The sequence below is a fragment of the Ceratotherium simum genome, chromosome 35 (assembly GCF_057802395.1).
Source record: "Ceratotherium simum simum isolate JZ-2026a chromosome 35, ASM5780239v1, whole genome shotgun sequence".
NCBI lineage: Eukaryota > Metazoa > Chordata > Mammalia > Perissodactyla > Rhinocerotidae > Ceratotherium > Ceratotherium simum.
In genome coordinates, this window is record NC_141934.1 from 2,731,839 (window position 1) to 2,751,026 (window position 19,188).

Here is a 19,188-nt window from a genome sequence, read left to right on the forward strand (position 1 = left end):
CTTTTAGCACTTTAAATATATCATGCCATTCTCTTCTAGCCTGTAAGGTTTCTGCTGAGAAGTCAGCTGATAGCCTTATGGGGTTTCCTTTGTATGTAACTTGACATTCTCTTGTGGCTTTTAGGATTCTCTCTTTATCTTTAATTCTGGACATTTTGATTATGATGTGTCTTGGTGTGGGTCTCTTTGGGTTTATCTTGTTTGGGGCTCTCTGTGCCTCCTGTACCTGGATGTCTGTTTCCTTCCTTAGGTTAGGGAAGTTTTCATCTATTATTTCTTGAAATAGATTCTCTGCCCCTTTGTCTCGCTCTTCTCCTTCCGGGACACCTATAACACGGATGTTAGTGCGCTTGATGTTGTCCCAGAGGTCCCTTAGACTGTCCTCACTCTTTTTAATTCTTTTCTCTTTTACCTGTTCACCTTGGGTAATTTCTTCTAGTCTTTCTTCCAGCTCACAGATCCGTTCTTCTGTATCCTCTACTCTGCTTTTGAGTCCCTCTAATGAGTTTTTCATTTCCAGTATTGTATTCTTCATTTCTGATTGGTTCTTTTTTATATCTTCCATTTCTTTGTTGACATTCTCACTGAGTCCATCTATTCTTCTCCCCAGATCAGTGAGCATCCTTAACACTCTTAGTTTGAACTCTCTGTCAGGTAGGTTGCTCATTTCTGTTTCACTAAGTTCCTTTTCTGGGGTTTTGTCCTGTTCCCTTACTTGGAATGTATTCTTTTGCCTCTTCATTTTGCCTCTTTCCCTGTGCTTGTGTCTACGTATTAGGTAGGTCAGCTACGTCTCCTGCTCTTGGATAGGTGACCTTATGTAAGTGATGGCTTAGGAGGCTTCCAGTGTGCTTCCCTCAGTTCTCAATGTTCCAGGGGTGACCCCTATGTGGGCTACGTGTATCCTTCTGCTGTGGCCTGTTTGCTCTCCCTGTAGGCGCCCAGGGAGGCCGAGTCATGCTCCTGGGCAGCTGTTGTAATGCTCAGCTGCTTGTAGTTGTTGTGGGCCCCCCAGTCTCTTTATCAGCTGTGGGGAGCCCCAGCACAGTTGGCTGCAAGTTCTAATACCACATTTGTGTTGCAGTATTTCTTTTAAGTGAGTAGGCCCCCACCGTGGCAGGTTGTTAGGCTCAGGGCCTTACAATTGCTGTAAGCCTCTAGCCTATTAGGTCTCTTGTCAGCTCTCTGAGGATTGCAGCTGGGTGGGGCTGGCCTCAGGCACAGGAGCACCCAATTGTTTCAGGTTTTGGAAGGTGGAGCAAACCTCCTATGTGGGTCTTTGAGAAGTACAAGTCTTCTGTGGCTGAGAAGCCCTGCCGCCCACAGGTCCACACACACAGTCAACACAGTCCTGCCCCATGTGAGCGCCCCGACCTCCCCAAGTGGACCCAGTCTCTCCCCGGCGGGAGCCCCACACACTCTGCCACCGCCCCACACTCTCCACCCGCTCCTAGTGCACACCCTGCCCCGCTCAAGTCAGCTCAGTTGCCAGGCTGCAGAGAATCCAGTCACCAATCTATGCAGGCCCACACGTTGCCTGAGGGCTTGTTGTTGGGTGGGGCTAGTCTCTAGGGTGGGCTGCCTGCCCTGGCTGAGCTGGATTAAATCGGTGCTCTAGTGGGTGGAGCAGACCCTGGGCTAGCAGGCCTCAGGGAGAACTCCAATGGCGTCTGTGTCAGCACGCTCACACCAGGCCACAACAATGGGCGCCGCCAATGTCCCAGTCCCTGGAGAGGTCTCACCCCTCACCGAGATGCACTCAGGGCCTATTAGGTGAGTCTCTTGTCACCGAAGCACTGTGCACCTTTCTTTCTGGTGATTTTAGGATGCTTTCTGGAACGGGTGAGTTTGTGCGCGGGCCCTTTAAGAGCCAGTTTTAGTTTCTTTGTGAACCGGGTTTTCTGGGGGTGCTCCCCAATGCTTTAGTAGCAGGCACAGTCAGATATTATGCTGCTGGTCTCAATTGTGCTGGGTCCACAAAATGCCCACAGCGGGGGTGCTCCCCGGCTCAGGGCCCCGCGCCTCCAGGGAGGCTGCGTACCTGTGCGCTGCTCCCGGCGGCCGTGAAGCTGGCGGCTTGTGAAGGCGGCGTTTTTCCTCTCCAGAAGGGAGTCTCTGCCTCTTCTACCCCAGTTAGGATTGTCCGTTGTTGCAGGAGTTCCTCTTATCCAGTTTTCAGTTCTGTCTCAGGGGTAATTTTTCCACGAGTAGTTGTAAATTGGCTGTGTCCACGGGAGGAAGTGAGTTCAGAGTCTGCCTACGCCGCCATCTTGACTCCCTCTCAGTATTTTATCTTATTTGAAAATGATCCAGATACTCAACAAATTTTTATCATTTAACTTAATCTAGCAAAACTCTAAAGTTTTAAGTTACCAAAAAGAATTTGGAGGCTGTTCTTTCAAGTATACAGACCATAAAACATAATTACTGTACCCCAAAACTCTTACTTATCTTCATCTATCTAAATCATTTGTGTTTCAATCAAACCAACAAACTTAAACCAGCTTTCACTTACCAAAGATTAATTTATATCATGTTAACTTGAAAGAAATTTGGGTTAATTTCCATTACATTTAGAATTTATGTAAGCGCTTACTTTAAGCCAATTAAACAGAGCTCTTAATTTTGACCATACCATCCAGAGGTAAAATATCACACATATGTAACATACATATAGACATACATACGTGGAGTCTCCACAGCTATGGTTTTAAAATTACTGCCATGAATCAGGTAAAGTAATATAAAGACCCCTTGTTATGAATCCAAATTTTGTTTTAAGCCTTTTTTACTAATATTTGTGGGGAAGACACTCAAGATGCTAGATTTTTGGCAAGAGTACTCTTCTGGCCGGTTTTTGGCCTTTTTCCTTTTTTCCCTTCAGTCTTAGGAACTGGTGATGAGCTTGATAACACTTCCCAGAGAGGCGAGGCGATAATCCTTTTTGAGATAAAGGAACTGGGTGGAATCTGAACTGCCTCTAGAGCTGTATTTCCAGTCTTACAAGGATTTTTTAAGGACAATTGCTCTTAATTTCTCAGAAATTGGGTTGTAACTCAAATGACATTATAAGTTGATCTACCTGTCCAACTATATCATAAAGACACAGAGAAATCACTCAAGTTTTCTCCAAGATGGAGTTTCTGGGTCATAACCCATCCAGTAGAAAGTGTTTCCAATTAGTTAAAATGCACCTGAGGGGTGAGTCTCTGGGGATCCTGGGGGAGTTCCCCATGGCAGTAAAGCACTGTCAGTGTCTGACTGACAGAGGCCCGGAGAAGGGTGCAGAGCCCAACTACGGGCATCAATATAGCTAGAAGATTTAGTCTAGTCCCACTCAGCCCAGGCACTTGTCCCTGAGCCAGCACAAGGCAAGCTAGAGAGGCAAGAGGCAAAAGCCTGGAGCGGGCTGGGGGCCAGGGTTCTCAATGTCAGGGTTGAGAGTTAGTCCCTGGCAAAAAGTTTTCAAGTTTTTGACTTGACAGAAGATCCAGGTTCTGCTCAGGTCCAGCCCAAACTTAACCTCAACTTGGTGACAACAGAGGAGGTGACGAACGAGACAGACAAAGAAGGGAAAGAGGTGATCAGGCCTTGCCCTCACAGCCTCTTCCCAAGGGTTATCAAGATAAGGGTCACAGAAACAACAGGTCCCCGGGCAAGACAGTTTACAGAATAAATTACATATCTCCTGTCCCCATAACTGACTCAGTAGGTCCCTGAAATACTCAACAGGTTCTTGACAGAAGACAAAACAGGGTTCCAGATTGTCAATCAAATAACTGACTGAGGGGCCAACCTGGAATCATCCCAGGTGCCCAAAAACCAGAGGAGAGCGACCAGGGGTGGAGCATGGACTCTCAGAAACCAGAAACTGCATCCTTGTCAGTCAAAGGGCTGACCCACAGGCCAACCTGGAATCACTCCAGGTGCCCAAACAGATTAACAGAAACCCGAACCACCAAGAGAGGGCACATCACTTGGGGTCGCCGGGGTGATCAGGCCCGGAAACCAGAGGAGAGCTCCCAGGGTGGAGCCTTTGACTCTTTAAAGATTTCTTTCTCAATTCAAAATCTCAAAAGGAGCCCAAAGTGGCCACCATAACTTTAAATTATCCTGGGTTATCTTGCCAGCTGTTTACAGTTCTCTCCATTTAAGGGGGCTTTTCCCAAGGTGCCCATAACAAACAAGGTAATTTCTAAAGAGAGTTTGTTATGATCACTGAGAAACTCAGTCCCCATATAGCCAGTTTTAAGCTATGTACCGACACAGACATGGACATAGACACAGAAAAACCAGACACCAGCGAACTAGTTCCCAGATTTAGGGTATAAAGTCCTACAATTATTCCCACTCTGAGTGTGCACCCAGATGGTCCTAAAGGACCCCAGACAGCCCTGCCACAAATGGAAGGACCCCAGATGGAGGGGAAGAGAGTTCATGAGCATCCTCAAGATAACTCACCCTATTCCAGACTGAGCCTGTCGACTCACCAGATGTAGCCCTTTCTCTTCCTACCACAATCAGCGTTAGGAGGCAGCCAGCATCAGTACGAGAAAGCAGATAGGGCGATTCCCTGAGACCAAGAGAGCCACAGCAGCCACTAGAGACTTACTCAACAGGTTGCCCATCTGAGGTTGGCTGGCCATGAGCAGGATTTAATGTCCCATCTGGGGAGCCAAATTGTTATTGCCCAAGCGGGGGGGTCTTCTGCTCGCCACAAGACATGCCAGTAGTCAAGAGGCAAGATGGTAGGAGAGGAAGGACTTTTTATTACAGCTTGCTAGCAAGAGGGAAGATGGCCAACTAATGTCCAAAAAAACCACCTTAAGGGGGTACAAAATCTTACAGCAGTTATATAGGCCCGTGGGTTATAGGGGAGGAGGTTAGGAATGTTGCCCTTCTGGTGTTACAGACTGGGAGTGCCACACCAGATCTTTCAGTTATCATTGATGATGGCTATCAGCATAGACTCTCTGTTCGGGGGTCATCACATTGCTAAGGAACTCGAAAGAACAAAGTTGTCATCGTATCACAGCTGGGAGGTACATGCACAAGCAGGGGTCATACAATCTACGGAGCAGTTAGATCTCCTGGAGTCTGCATGTCCAGCTGGGTTAGTTTGTCAGAGGTCATTCAAAGTTACAAAAGGGTTTCTGTTCTACAATATGGCTTCCTTCGTGTCAACCTTGTCTTGAGCTGGTATCAAGCTCATTCATTCCAAGTAGTCCAGGCCCTCCCCAGTTTCTGAAAGCTTTTGGGGGAAGCTTGAGGGAGTAGGGCAAAAGGAATCTTATCTTTCTCCCACGTCAGTCCTCATTGTTATCTTTTCCTCCACTTTTGTCTGTCTCCTGCAGCCTGCATCCTCTCTGTCCCCATGCTGTCCCCTCCCCCAGTCTGGTATTCTCCCCAGGGCCAAATTTAGCCCAAACTCCACTATTCAAAGCCCATTAGCATGTTGCCCCATATTACCTCTCCACAATTATCCTCATTACACCTCACCACAAACTGGCCATCCAGCCCTTCCTTCCTTTTGTCCTGAGCCCTGGCAATGGCAGTCACATCTGTCCACATCTGCTCCAGCTCTTACCAGAGGTGCACCCTCCCCCAATTCATGTAGCCTCTCTGCCTGAGGTTGACGCTGCTTCCTTGTCCCTGCTATGTTGGGCCTCCCTGGGAAGAATCTCATGTCTGGTTCTCCAAACACCACTCCCTGGAAGCCCCAGCTAGCTGCCTGACCCTTCTAACCCCCAGACCACACTCTCTGAAATCTGCCAGAGCAAGGGACTAGTGGGTAGCTGCAGACTTGGGCCCACTGAATCCATGCAGGGTGGCAGGGATGTTGCTCAAACCCAGCCCACTTGACCTGCCACTGAGAACATTACCCCATGCCTCCATTGGCCTAGCCATGATAGGCAGGGTAAGAAATATACACTTTGCATCTATCATTTTTTAATTTTTACTTTATATTTATTAATATATGAATACATAATTTATATTTGTAAATTATTATGTATAATTTATATTTATGTACTTATATTCTCCATATTTAACTCCTTTTTGGTGCTGCCTTCTCTACAAGAATTCCAGCTCATTTGGGTTGTACTTAAAAGAGCCAGGAGAAGGGGCTCTTTTCCTCTGTAGGGTCAACACAGACTCTCCCATGGACCAGCCACAGGAATGGGGTGGGAAGGGATTTGAGGGGGGGTAAACTGAGGGCAGCAGTCACCCTTCCAGGAACCTTGGAAATTCTGTGTGTCCTTTCACCAGGGCGTGTGTGGGCGGTAATTCTTTGTCCTCCTGCAATGACCACTTGTGGGGTCTCCTGCCCCCATGCTCCCCCTGCTGCCATATGCACCCCCTAGACGGCCAGTCCAGCTTGCATCTGCTGCCAGCTGGCTTCCGCCCACCCAGGAAAGCCAAACTCCTTGGTCCAGCCATGGTCACGCCAGCCCAGCCCAGAGCCGCCAGTGTCACCCTCTTCACCGCCGTCCATGTGCCCGGCTGAATCTCACAATTCTCCACCCTGCCCTCTCCACCCTTCCGTCTCTGCTGCTTGGAAACCTCGCGATACTTTCTTTAAGATCCACTCACACGGCCTGAGTCCCCCGGAAGGCAGAAGTACCCCCTCCCTCCCTTCTCAAGCCTCTCAGCCACTTCCTTGCGGGGACCCATCACGTGGTCCACACCACGTGCTCTTGCAGGAGTCCGGTTACACGTCTGCCCCTGACAGATCTGGGCTTAAAGCTTCTCCCCAGCCCAGGACACTGACCTCAGCGCCAGTAAGAGGCCGCTGATGGAACAGCCCGCACAGGCGTTTGCTCAGCTGACGTCGGCAAGGCCTTTCACAGGGACCAGCCCTGTCCCTTCCACACCCTGCGCGGCTGGTGGTGAGACCGCACTTCACAGACGGACACGTGGGGCTCAGGCGGGGAGAGCTATGGCAGCGTGGCCTCCCCGCTCATCAGGGGCTCCCTCCTGCCCCGCGGCCGCCCCTCCACAGTCGCTCAGGCCGTCAGCCGCGCAGCCTCCCGCCGACGCCGCAGCAGACCTTCAGCCGCTGCACTGCTGCCGCCATCACTTCCCGCCCAAAGTGAAGACCAATCAAGAGAGCAATTTTGCCGGTCAAGAAAATGGCCAATCGCGATTGGATCCCGGCCGGGGGCCACCCCTGTTGGAGCCAATGGCAGTCGCGCAGGCGGCCAGCCAATCAGGATGCGGCGGGCGCACAGGCTGGAGCGGCGTTTGACCGAGAGGAGGTGGGAGGGCGGCGTGCAGCCTGATGGCGATCCAGGGTTGTGCGGGCGCCCGGGGTTGGGGCGGCTGGGCGGGGAGCGGGCGGTGGACGACAGGCCCGGGTTGGGGGTCAGCGGGGCGCAAGGGTGTTGCCTCTGACCGGCAACCCAGGGTCGTGTCCACACCCTGCGGGTCAGGGGTGGGCGCCAAGCACAATGCTCAAGTGTGGTCACCCTCTGCCCTCGCCCTTCCAGACTCTTCCTTCCCGAAGCAACACCAGGTGTTGCACTTGAACTCTCTCCTGTGTGTCTCTGCTGTGCTGTGGGCTCAGGAGGGCACTTAAAAAAATCGGCAATATTTACAACGTCTTGAAGTAAGTATGATCGAAAACGGTATATGCAGAAAAATCTTGCTTTCTCCGTTAGATACTTTTTTCTTTCTGGTTGTTTATACTTATAATTTTTTTAAAGTAAAACCAAGCAAACAGGAATAGATGTGCTTATATCCCCTCTTTCTTGCACCAAAGGTAGCAGACAGTACATACTCTTGCACCTGTTTTTTGATTGTACGAAGAGTCTCAGCATACAAGGATCTGCATTGTCCTTTACCCCACACAGTGTTCCAGAGTGTGGCTGTAGGTTGTTCAGCCTGTTCTGTATCCCTGGAGACTGGGATGTTTTCCGGTCTTTACACATAAAGCTGCAATGAGTGATCTGTGCCTGTGCCGTTTCTTGCTGGTGTAGGTGTGTAGGCGATGCCGGAAGTGGACGGCTGTGAGTCTGTAGATATTGTCAGTTTCCCTTCCATCAGCAATATATGAGAATGCCTGTTTTCCCACAGCAGGGTGGGCTTCTGCCTTTAATCTGTTCATTTTTATATCCTCAGCTCATAGATAGCTGGTAATTGTTGAATTAATACATTAATAGTTTACACATCAATGGAACCCAACCAATGCCTCTGTCATTGTGCACCTCTAAAACAATTGGTGCCCAAGAGACAGGCTTATGTGGAGAGAGCCCAGAATGTCCCTGGGATAGGACTTTACATGGTCCAGGTCAAGGTTCACTTGCTCCCAGGTAGTGAGGCTGATGGCTAGTCATCTCAGCCTCAGTGTCCCCTTCTCACCACTGTGGTAGCTTCCAAACTTTATAAAATGCATGTAACTGTATAATAACTCACACTAACCTCTGCAGTCTCCTTTTGTAAAAGTTGGTTTGGGGGGTCGGCCCCATGGCTTAGCGGTTAAGTGCGTGCGCTCTGCTACTGGGGGCCTGGTCCCCATCCCGTGTGTGCACCGATGCACCGCTTCTCCAGCCATGCTGAGGCCGCGTCCCACATACAGCAACTAGAAGGATGTGCAACTATGACATACAACTATCTACTGGGGCTTTGGGGGAAAAAAAAGAGGAGGATTGGCAATAGATGTTGGCTCAGAGCCAGTCTTCCTCAGCAAAAAGAGGAGAATTAGCATGGATGTTAGCTCAGGGCTGATCTTCCTCACAAAAAAAAAAAAGAAAAGTTGGTTTGGGGGCTTTTCTTATTGGTTATTGCACAGCATGAAATCAAGCTGCTCAGAAAAATGCTTTTTAGAGGTGAAGTATTCCAAGTGTAAAGGAGAAGTATCTATAACCTGACAGGTAAAAGGAAGCTTCAGGATTAGAAGAAATTTATGCATTTCATCATTTTTTAGGAGCTGTTCTTTTTAGCAAAGGCTTTGTCTTAAAAAAGAAAAATACCATGGTAATACTTTCAGAAGAGCTTTTCAGCCATTGTTTGTTGGTATAATAGGGTCTTCTCAAGTTGAAGTGCCTAAATATGATGTTATGAGTTCATGTACTTAGTTGAACCAACTAAATTGAGAAACTTCAGGTGAGGGGAGGTGGTGAGGAGTTGATGTGAATTTAACCTAAAAGAACTTACACTGATCTTCTCTGAGACAATGTTGGCCATTCCAGGTACTTTCTGTTTGTGATAAAAGGGTTTGTGTCTTAAGATAAATTTAATGGAAATCCCAGCTGTAGAAATTTTGATTAAAATCCTATTTTATGCATCAGAGCCTCATCACAAAGTTGAGAACCTTCTGGAGAATTTGTCCCTGTCTCAAAGGGTAATTATTTTTCTGGCTCAATATTGCAGTTTGGTTGGAACCAGAATTAGCCTATCAGCTGTGAATTAGCCCCTTGTCTTTCACTTACTAAGGAGGAGGCCAGAAGCAGAGTTTGTAGGCTTCCAGACCATCACTCTTACGAGCTAGGAGATTACAGTGCTGGGTTAGGAAATCAGAAAGAACTTGAAGTAGTTTGAGATTTCTGAACTGTAAAGTGATCATAGTTACATGATGGCAAAATAATACCCATGCTTAAAATTATCTGGATCCTGATGTGGCCATTCTTGTCTGCCTATTTCATTTTTATTCTGGTTCTCTCTCCTTGAGTGAGCTCCAGCAGCAGGAATAAGGAAATTATCTGTTTCATCTATGTTACCAAATTTATTGTCCCAGAGTTGTTCATAATATTCCTCTACCCCTTCAATATATTGCTATCAGTAGTGACATGCTCTTTTTCATTCCTGATGTTGGTAATGTGTGTCTTCTCTTTCTCTAAATCAGTTTGGCTAGGGGTTTATCAATGTGATTGTTCAGCTCAAAGAACCAGGTTTTGGTTTAATTGATTTTTCTCTTTTTCTCTCTCTGTTTTCTGTTTAGTTTATTTCTGCTCTTTGTTATTTCTTTTTTTCCTACATAATTTGGATATTTGCTATTTTTCTAGTTTCTTAAGGTGAAAGCTTAGATCATTGATTTTGAAACTTTTTTTTTAATTTTTTGTTTATTGCAGTAACATTGGTTTATAACATTGTATAAATTTCAGGTGTACATCATTATACTTCTATTTCTGCATAGATTACATCATGTTCACCACTCAAATACTAATTACAACCCATCACCACACACATGTGCTGAATTATCCCTTTCGCCCTCCTCCCTCCCCCCTTCCCCTCTGGTAACCACCAATCCAATCTCTGTCTCTATGTGTTTGTTTATTGTTGTTATTATCTACTACTTAATGAAGGAAATCATACAGTATTTGACCTTCTCCCTCTGACTTATTTCACTTTGCATAATACCCTCAATGTCCATCCATGTTGTCACAAATGGCTGGATTTCATCGTTTCTTATGGCTGAGTAGTATTCCATTGTGTATATGTACCACATCTTCTTTATCCATTCATCCCTTGATGGGCACTGAGGTTGCTTCCAAGAATTGGCTATTGTGAATAATGCTGCAATGAACACGGGGGTGCATGTATCTTTATGCATTGGTGTTTTCAAGTTCTTTGGATAAATACCCAGCAGTGGAATAGCTGGATCATATGGTAGTTCTATCCTTGATTTTTTGAGGAATCTCCATACTGTTTTCTATAGTGGCTGCACCAGTTTGCACTCCCACCAGCAGTGTACGAGAGTTCCCTTCTCTCCACATCCTCTCCAACACTTGTTGTTTCCTGTCTTGTTAATTATAGCCATTCTGACGGCCATGAGGTCATATCTCATTGTAGTTTTGATTTGCATTTCCCTGATAGTTAATGATTTTGAACATTTTTTCATGTGTCTGTTGGCTATCTGTGTACCTTCTTTGGAGAAATATCTGTTCAGGTCTTTTGCCCATTTTTTAATTGGGTTGGTAGTTTTTTTGTTGTTGAGATGCATGAGTTCTTTATATATTTTGGAGATTAAGCCCTTATCAGATGTATGGTTTGCAAATATCTTCTCCGAATTGTTAGGTTGTGTTTTCATTTTGTTGATGGTTTCCTTTGCTGTGCAGAAGCTTTTTAGTTTGATGTAGTCCCATTTGTTTATTTTTTCTATTGTTTCTCTTGCCCGGTCAGACATGGTGCTTGAAAATGTGTTGCTAAGACCGATGTCGAAGAGTGTACTGCCTATGTTTTCTTCTAGAAGTTTCATACTTTCAGGTCTTACATTCAAGTCTTTAATCCATTTGGAGTTAATTTTTGTGTATGATGTAAGGTAAGGGTCTACTTTCATTTTTTTGCATGTGGCTATCCAGTTTTCCCAACACCATTTGTTGAAGAGACTTTCTTTTCTCCATTGTTTGTTCTTGGCTCCTTTGTCAAAGATTAGCTATCCATAGATGTGTGGGTTTATTTCCGGGCTTTTGATTCTATTCCATTGGTCTGTGTGTCTGTTTTTGTGCCAGTACCATGCTGTTTTGGTTACTATAGCTTTGTAGTATATTTTGAAATCAGGGAGTGTGATACCTCCAGCTTTGTTCTTTTTTCTCAGGATTCCTTTACCTATTCAGGGGTTTTTGTTCCATATAAATTTTAGGATTCTTTGTTCTATTTCTGTGAAAAATGTTGTTGGAACTTTGATAGGGATTGCATTGAATCTATAGATGGCTTTAGGAAGTATGGACATCTTAACTATGTTAATTCTTCCAATCCAAGAGCATGGAATATCTTTCCATTTCTTTGTGTCTTCTTCAATTTCTTTCAGCAATGTTTTATAGTTTTTGATGTGATTTTGAAACTTTTGAACGACTTTCTGTGTCTGTGTTCATGAGGGATACTGGTCCATATTTCCCTGTACTGTTGGTTTTGGTACCAGGTGATGCTGGCCTCGTGGAGTGAGTTGGGAAGCGTTCTTTTCTCTTCTATTTTCTGGAAGAGTTTTATAGATTGTTGATTTTAGACTTTTCCAGCTTTTTATGAGTGTTTTATATATGAGTTTTCCTCTAAGCACTGTTTTAGCTGCATCCCACAAATTTTGGTGTGTCATGTTTTCCTTTTATTCCAGCCAAAATATTTTCTAATCTCCCTTGTTATTAGTTTCCAACTATTTGGGGAATTTTTCAGATATCTTTGTGTTACTGATTTCTAATTTAATCCAACATTCAGAAAATATATTTTGTAGTGTTTGAATTTTTTATTAAGATCTTTATTAATAGATGCTTGCAGTTTGTTGAGTCTTTTGAAAATATCTAGTTGTAAACTTTTACTGCAAATTAAAAATGAAGTTCTTAAAAAATTTAACTTGACTAGATGTGAAACAATTTAAAAACCTTTAAAGGTTTTAGAAAACCTAAGCCTGATAGAAAAAAACACCACATTTGTCGTTACCAAAAAGAGACATCTTTAGATAAAATAATAAAAGTTCTGTGCTGCATAGATAATGCAGTTAGTTCTAGTTATCTGGTCAAGAGGGAAAAAGCAGGCACTTAAGGTCTTCAGCTCTGATCTTTTCTTCATTTCTTATTGCTGGAATTTCATGTGCGTTTCTCCTTGTTGGGTGATTAAAGCAGATGGTGGAGGGATGGTGAGCCTGCGTCTCCTCAGCCCGCCGGGCTCAGCCTCGGGAGGGAGGAGTTCTCAGCTGGTGGAGCAGCTGCTCTTGTCTCTCTGCCGTCGTGTGGTTTAGGGTTTTCTTGGCGTCTGTGTTGGTCATTGAAGGTGCGGCGGTGCTGATGTTGAGGTGGCTGCTTACGTTAGGTCTCAGCTCCTTGACCTTCCTGATCTTCATGGCCGTCCTCTCTGGGCTTTCTTTGGCCAGGAGGGCCCCTGTGGAATTGTGGGCTACACCCTGATACAGCTTCTGTCTCACTGGTCTCCCTTGTTCTCCTGCACGCTGGTTGTCAGTCCCCTCCATCACTCCTCCCTGCACAGGGGCTTTGGGACACTGTGTTTTCACCCATAGGGTCTCTGCATGTAGTAAGGTGGGGACCGTGGCCTGCGTCGGGCAGGTGCTGTGGGGCCTGGCCTTCGGGAGCACTCTCTGGTCCCTGTTCTTTCCCTGCTGTCACTATTCTGCTAATTCTGCTGGTGGTTGTGTGGAGGACCCCTGCGATGTGGACAACGTCTATGAGGGTCCTGGTCTGCTGCATGTCTGCTGTCTTGCACTGCAGCCCCCCCAGGGCCTGTCACACTTGCTGCCTCTGCACCCTTTCTCCTTCCGCAGCGTCAGACTGCATAGTCTCCCCGTCTCCTGCACTGCGAAGGTCCTCCCTGGGGTTCTTCCTCTTTGTGGCGGTCTGTGTACGTCTTCCTGGGTGTCCTTCCTGTTGATGAAACCATATCCATTTCTTACATTGAACATTTTACTTTTCCCCAAACCTTTGTTACGCTTACCCTCTTGTGCCTGCACCCTGCCCGTGGTGCTGGGCTTGGTGTCGGCAGCACTGGGGGCGGGGACAGCTGAAGGTCCTGGCTCAAGGGTGTGGTGACAGTGACTGGGCTGGCTCGCCACTCAAGGGTTCAGTGACAGAGTCTGGAGCTGGAGGTGACAGCAGGGCTCTCAGTGCTCTCCTGGGTCCGCTCTTCCCTCCCACCACTGATCAAACTCTAATTTGGATTATGTGAGATTTGTTGAGACTTGTCTTAGGTTGGTGGAGAATGTCGTCTCGTTTGGCAGATGTCCCCTGTGCACATGAGAAGAACGTGTATTCTGCTGTGTTGGGGGAGTGTTCTGTGGTGTCAGTCAAGTCAGTGGTGGCCAGGTCCTCTGTGTCCTTACTGATTTCTGTCACTCAGTTATCGAGAGAGTGTTGAATCTTTGTGGATCGCTTATTTCTCCTTTCCGTTCTGTCGGTTTTTCTTTGTATATTTTGAAGCTCTGTGTCTAGAAGCTATGACTCTAATGATACATAATCATCAAGGACTGTTCTGCCTTCCTGGTGAATTGGCCCCTTTATTATTATGAAATGACCCTCTTTCCCTGGTAAAATTCTTTGCTTTGAAAGCAACATTGTTAGTCCTGGCCTGTGCTCCTCTGGCCTGGACCCCACACAAGTGCTCTGCTCCCTGTGGGGAGGTGCTGTCTGGTGTTGCCTGTCCCCCACCACTGACCCGAAACCTGCTGGGCATCAGAGAATGCCAGAACTGGGAGACCCTGAGTTCTCGCTAGTCCACCCCTACCAGCCACGGGCTCGAGCCCACCGTGGCGCGCTTGAAGAAGCAAGAGATGAGTGGTGGAGTGAGAGGCCCCAGGCTCCCCAAGTGCTGGAGCAAAGTGGTCACTGCCCACTCCGTGTGCCCGTGCGCCCGTCCCACCCCTGCTGCCCGGCCTCATCTGGAGCAGAGTTTCCTCTAAACCTGCTTGGAGGATGCCTGATGGGGCCAGTCCATCCATCCCAGCCTCCCCTCTCCTGGACCAAGGCCAGTCTGTGTGCTCAGAACATGCTGCTGTCAGCAGAAAACAAATACCAGAGAATAAAAACTGCCCTGTACCTATAGCCACTCTCGCTTTCCTTTGGTGTAGACTTAGCTGGCTGTATCTTTCTCCATCTTTACTTTTTACCCTCTCACTGGGCCTCTTGTAGTTAGCATAGAGTTAGGTCTTGCTTTTTTGTCCATCTGACAATCAGCTTTTTATTAGGTAATTACATTTAATTTGTAAGCACGTTAATGTGACTATTGGCGTGGTTGGGTTTAAATCCACTAGGTTGCTGTTCGTTTTCTATTTATCCCATTTGTTTGTTCCTGTTTCCCCCTTTTTTCTATCTTCTTTTGGGCTAATTATTGGTATGATTCCACTTGATCCCTGTATTAGCCTCTTGGCTCTTCCACTTCACTTTGTTTTTCGTGGTTGCTGTGAGGATGACCGCCTACGTCTCCTGTTCGTGCCAGTCCACCTTCAGTGACGCTGTGCCGCCTCACGACGGTCCCCTTCCGTTTCCCCTTCTTGGCCTCAGTGATGTTGTTTGTCATATTTTACTTTTATGTGACTTATTAACCCCACAATAATATAATATCCATATGCTTCCTAAGCATATGGATATATAATAGTTATTGTAATGTCATATCTACTAATTCTGTCATCCATGCCATTTCTGGGTCTGTTTTTGTTGGTTGCTTTTTCTCTTCATAGTGTCATTTTTTCTCGAGTTTTTTTTTCATATACCGTAAGTTTAGATTGGATACCAGACATTATGAATTTTACATGATTGGGTGCTAGATTTTCTTGGTATTCCTTTAGCTATTTGTGGGCTTTTTTCTGGCATACTGTTAATATACCTGCAAACAGTTGGATCGTTTGAGGCTTGCTTTTCAGCTTTCTTAGGTGGGTTCAGAACAACCATTAGTGTAGCCTCATTTGGCCCCACTTCTGAGGACTCCATCAGTGCTCTGTGAGGGGGAGGTTTTTCCGCCATGGTGGCTGGGAGCTCAGGAGCCCCTCACACATGTGTGCTGAGCAGCACTCAGCTGTGGACTCCATGGGACTCCCTGCTGGTCTCCACAGGGCTCTTTCCATGCAGCTCTCTCCCCGCCGGTATCAGCACTGTTATTTCTAGCTGCCTTGGCCTCCCTGAACCCCGAGTTCTCTCTTCTTCACTCAGGGGATCCCTGGGCTATGGGTTTCTCCTCCCTCTGCTGCAGCCTGGAAACCCCTAGCAGTCTCCTGGGGTGGGAACACAGCTGGCTTGGTTTCTCTGCTCTGAGTAATCACTGTCTCTGCTGCCTGTTGTCCAGTGACTGAAAGCTGTTATTTCATATATTTTGTCTGATTTTCTAAGCCATTACCTAAAACAGGGTGGTAAATCCATCCTTAGGTGGAGGCAAAATTTCTTGACTACTTATTTTATATTAGTTTTTAACAGTACTTACTGATTTCTTGGAAGACGAGTTTATAGTGGCTGTACTCCTATTCGTAGTTCAACGTGTCTCTATCTGTGTTGGATGGGCAGGTGTTCAGATATGAAATGATCATTGGCAGGTCATGGGATGGAATGTCTGAGAAAACCTCCAGACACCAAAATATTTTACAAACATTAATTTATGATACCAGGTCTCAATTGCATGCCATAAAGTGATGATTGCCTTGAAGATGAGGGTCTCACCTTTATGTTCTGGTTCCCAGCGCGAGTGCATCTCTATCCACGTGGGGCAGGTGGGGGTCCAGATTGGCAATGCCTGCTGGGAATTGCACTGCCCTGAACATGGAATTCAGCCTGATGGTCAGATGCCAAGTGAAAAAACCATCATCAGTGGGGTTGACTTGTTCAACACATTCTTCAGCAAGACTGGAGCTGGCAAGCATCTGCCCAGAGCAGTGTTTGTGGACCTGGAGCCCACTGTGGTTGGTAGATACTCGGGCACTCAGGGCAGCTGTCCTGGGAGGGTGGGAGAGCCTCACTAGAGCCCCACGTGTGCTCCTTTGAATCCCTCTGCAGAAAGAACAGACGTATAAGCATATGCCTGTGGCCACATTAGGTGAGAAACTGGGAGGTTAGTGCTTGAAATGTCTGTGGGACTCAGGCTCCTAATTTAGAAAAACCTACTGTAAGGTTGGCCAGCAGGACGATGGGCTGGGGATAGATTCACTCGTGGCCACGTCAGCCCCCGTCAGGTGGTTGTGTAGAACCTGTCTGCAGGGTGTCCGGGCACTGGTCCCTCCTTAATGCTGTGCACTCCCTCAGGCTCGTGCACGAGTCCTGACCTGCATCCTAGACATAGAAAGGTAAGGATAGAACATTCATTGGGTTCCTCCAGATTAGGAGTCTGAGGTAGTTTCCAAGGAGAGCTGCAAAGAAAGCACCTTTCAGTGGCCACCTGGGAGATGACAGAATGTCACCCTAAAGTCTGTGAGACCCAGGCCACAGAGGGTGCCCTGATGGGACTGCCTAGCAAAAGTCATTCTGACCTGGTGACTGTCTAGTATGTAAGGGATTTTTAAATTATACCTTGGCTGTAGATACAGGTATGAAAAAACATGCAAGTGTAGAATCGCCTGTGTGCGGGTGTGAGGGCTCTACTCCCTTCTTTGGAAACTGGTCACGCTGGCATTTGTACCACGAGTTGACTCTTCTCTCCTAGAGCCATAGGTTGCAGTTGTGGTCTGTGTATTACACAGAGGCATTTCCTAGGAGACACTGATGCTGTTGACCTACAAGGAGCAGCACGTGCTTGGTAGAATGGAACAGTCCCGAATCTGTCCTACCAGGTGAGTTAACAATAGGCCGTAAAGACTGCGGCACCCATGTCATGTCCTCTGTAGATGAAGTGCGCGCAGGGACCTATAGGCTGCTTTTCCACCCGGAGCAGCTGATCACCTGGAAGGAAGACGCAGCCAATAATTACACCAGAGGCCATTACACCATCGGCAAGGAGATCATCGACCTGGTCCTGGACCGGATCCGCAAACTGGTAAGACGAGTGCCGAGAAGGCTTCCTGTGCCCATTGTCCTGGACGGGAGGGTAGGCCTTGGATTGCGACCAGGAGGACATTTTGGCAAAACTGAGGTCGGAATCACAAGTCCACAGTCTTACTCTCCAGTGTGGCTGCGGTGCACCATACATCTTTAACGTCTGCTTTGCTTTGCCTCTAAGTGTAATGCGTGTTCGCTGTGGAGGATGTGAGTCGTATGATCTTGCAGAGGAAGAGAAGTGACTGTGGCTGGTTGGAGGTGGGCGGTGTGGCTTCTGCAGGTGTTGGCTCACGTTCTCTGCTTTCTCTCAGGCGGATCTGTGCACGGGGCTGCAGGGCTTCCTCATCTTCCACAGCTTTGGGTGCGGCACTGGCTCTGGCTTTGTGTCTCTGCTCATGGAGCGCCTCTCGGTGGACTATGGCAAGAAGTCCAAGCTCGAATTTGCCATTTACCCAGCCCCCCAGGTTTCCACGGCCGTGGTGGAGCCCTACAACTCCATCCTGACCACCCATATGACCCTGGAGCATTCTGACTCTGCCTGCATGGTGGACAATGAAGCCATCTACGACATATGTCGGTGCAACTTGGATATTGAGCAGCCCACGTACACCAACCTCTACAGTCTGATTGGGAAGATCGTGTCCTCCATCACGGCCTCCCTGTGATTCGACGGGGCCCTGAATGTGGACTTGATGGAATTCCAGACCAACCTGGTCCCGTACCCCCGCATCCACTTCCCCCTGGCCACCTATGCCCTGGTCATCTCAGCCGAGAAGGCCTACCATGAGCAGCTGTCCATGGCCGAGATCACCAATGCCTCTTTCGAGCCAGCCAACCAGATGGTCATGTGACCCTCGCCATGGCAAGTACATGGCCTGCTGCATGTTGTACAGGGGGGACGTGGTCCCAAAAGATGTCAACATGGCCATCGCCACCATTAGACCAAGGGCACCATCCACTTTGTGGATTGGTGCCCGACTGGATTTAAGACAGGGCTGGGTGATGTGTAGGGAGTCTACCTGTTAGCAAGCAGCAGACCCTGCAATAGAATGCTGCCCTTTGCAGAGAATTCTCCTGTTCCCAGGTAGCTCGGCTCTTGCTCATAAGTTAGGGAACCAGAGTGATCATTTATTCAGTGGCATCTTTTTTTTTTTTTTTTTTTGGTGAGGAAGATTAGCCCTGAGCTAACATCTGTTGCCAATCCTCCTCTTTTTGCTGAGGAAGATTGGCTCGAGGCTAACATCCATGCCCATCTTCCCCTACTTTATATGTGGGACACCTGCCACAGCATGGCTTGATAAACAGAGCGTAGGTCCACACCCAGGGTCCAAACGTGCGAACCCTCATCTGCCGAAGTGGAGTGCGTGGACTTAACTGCTACACCAATGGGCCGGCCCCTTCAGTGGCGTCTTTTGAACTTCCTTCCTGAATCATCACACTATAGATCTGTGGTGAGAGTATCTTTTTTTAGCAGAATAGAAATTTTTTTGAAGGATTTTTGTTCCTTTTCTTGGGTGATAGAATTAGTGTGGGAAATGAAGTTTGGACTGAGAAATGTAGGCATTGTCAGGGCATTCTGGTAATTCATGTGGATATTTAAAACTGGGGAATTACTATCAACTGATTGCTGTCACGAAATCTTACTTCATTCCATAGTATGTAGAAACTACATCCAATTTAAATGTCCTGTGCAAAGTTGGATTTAAAGAAAAACTATCATGAATCTTTTTGTGAAGAAAATGGCAACATCTTTATTTCTCTCTTGGGAAGCTTAGAAATTCTGGCTTGAGTTTACCTC

The 19,188-nt window shown here is 47.1% G+C and overlaps 3 pseudogenes across 1 annotated transcript; 2 read left to right on the top strand and 1 right to left on the bottom strand.

Moving 5' to 3' along the window:
• The window catches only part of LOC101387609 (cationic amino acid transporter 4-like), a 351,414-nt pseudogene that overhangs the window by 57,649 nt on the left and 274,577 nt on the right, over positions 1–19,188 (top strand).
• LOC147912403 (tubulin alpha-3 chain-like) lies at positions 1,543–18,561 on the top strand (annotated as a pseudogene). The gene is made up of 3 exons (XR_015549917.1): positions 1,543–1,773; positions 17,240–17,388; positions 17,702–18,561. The product of XR_015549917.1 is annotated as a tubulin alpha-3 chain-like (transcript).
• LOC101395393 (Y-box-binding protein 1 pseudogene) lies at positions 12,582–16,113 on the bottom strand (annotated as a pseudogene).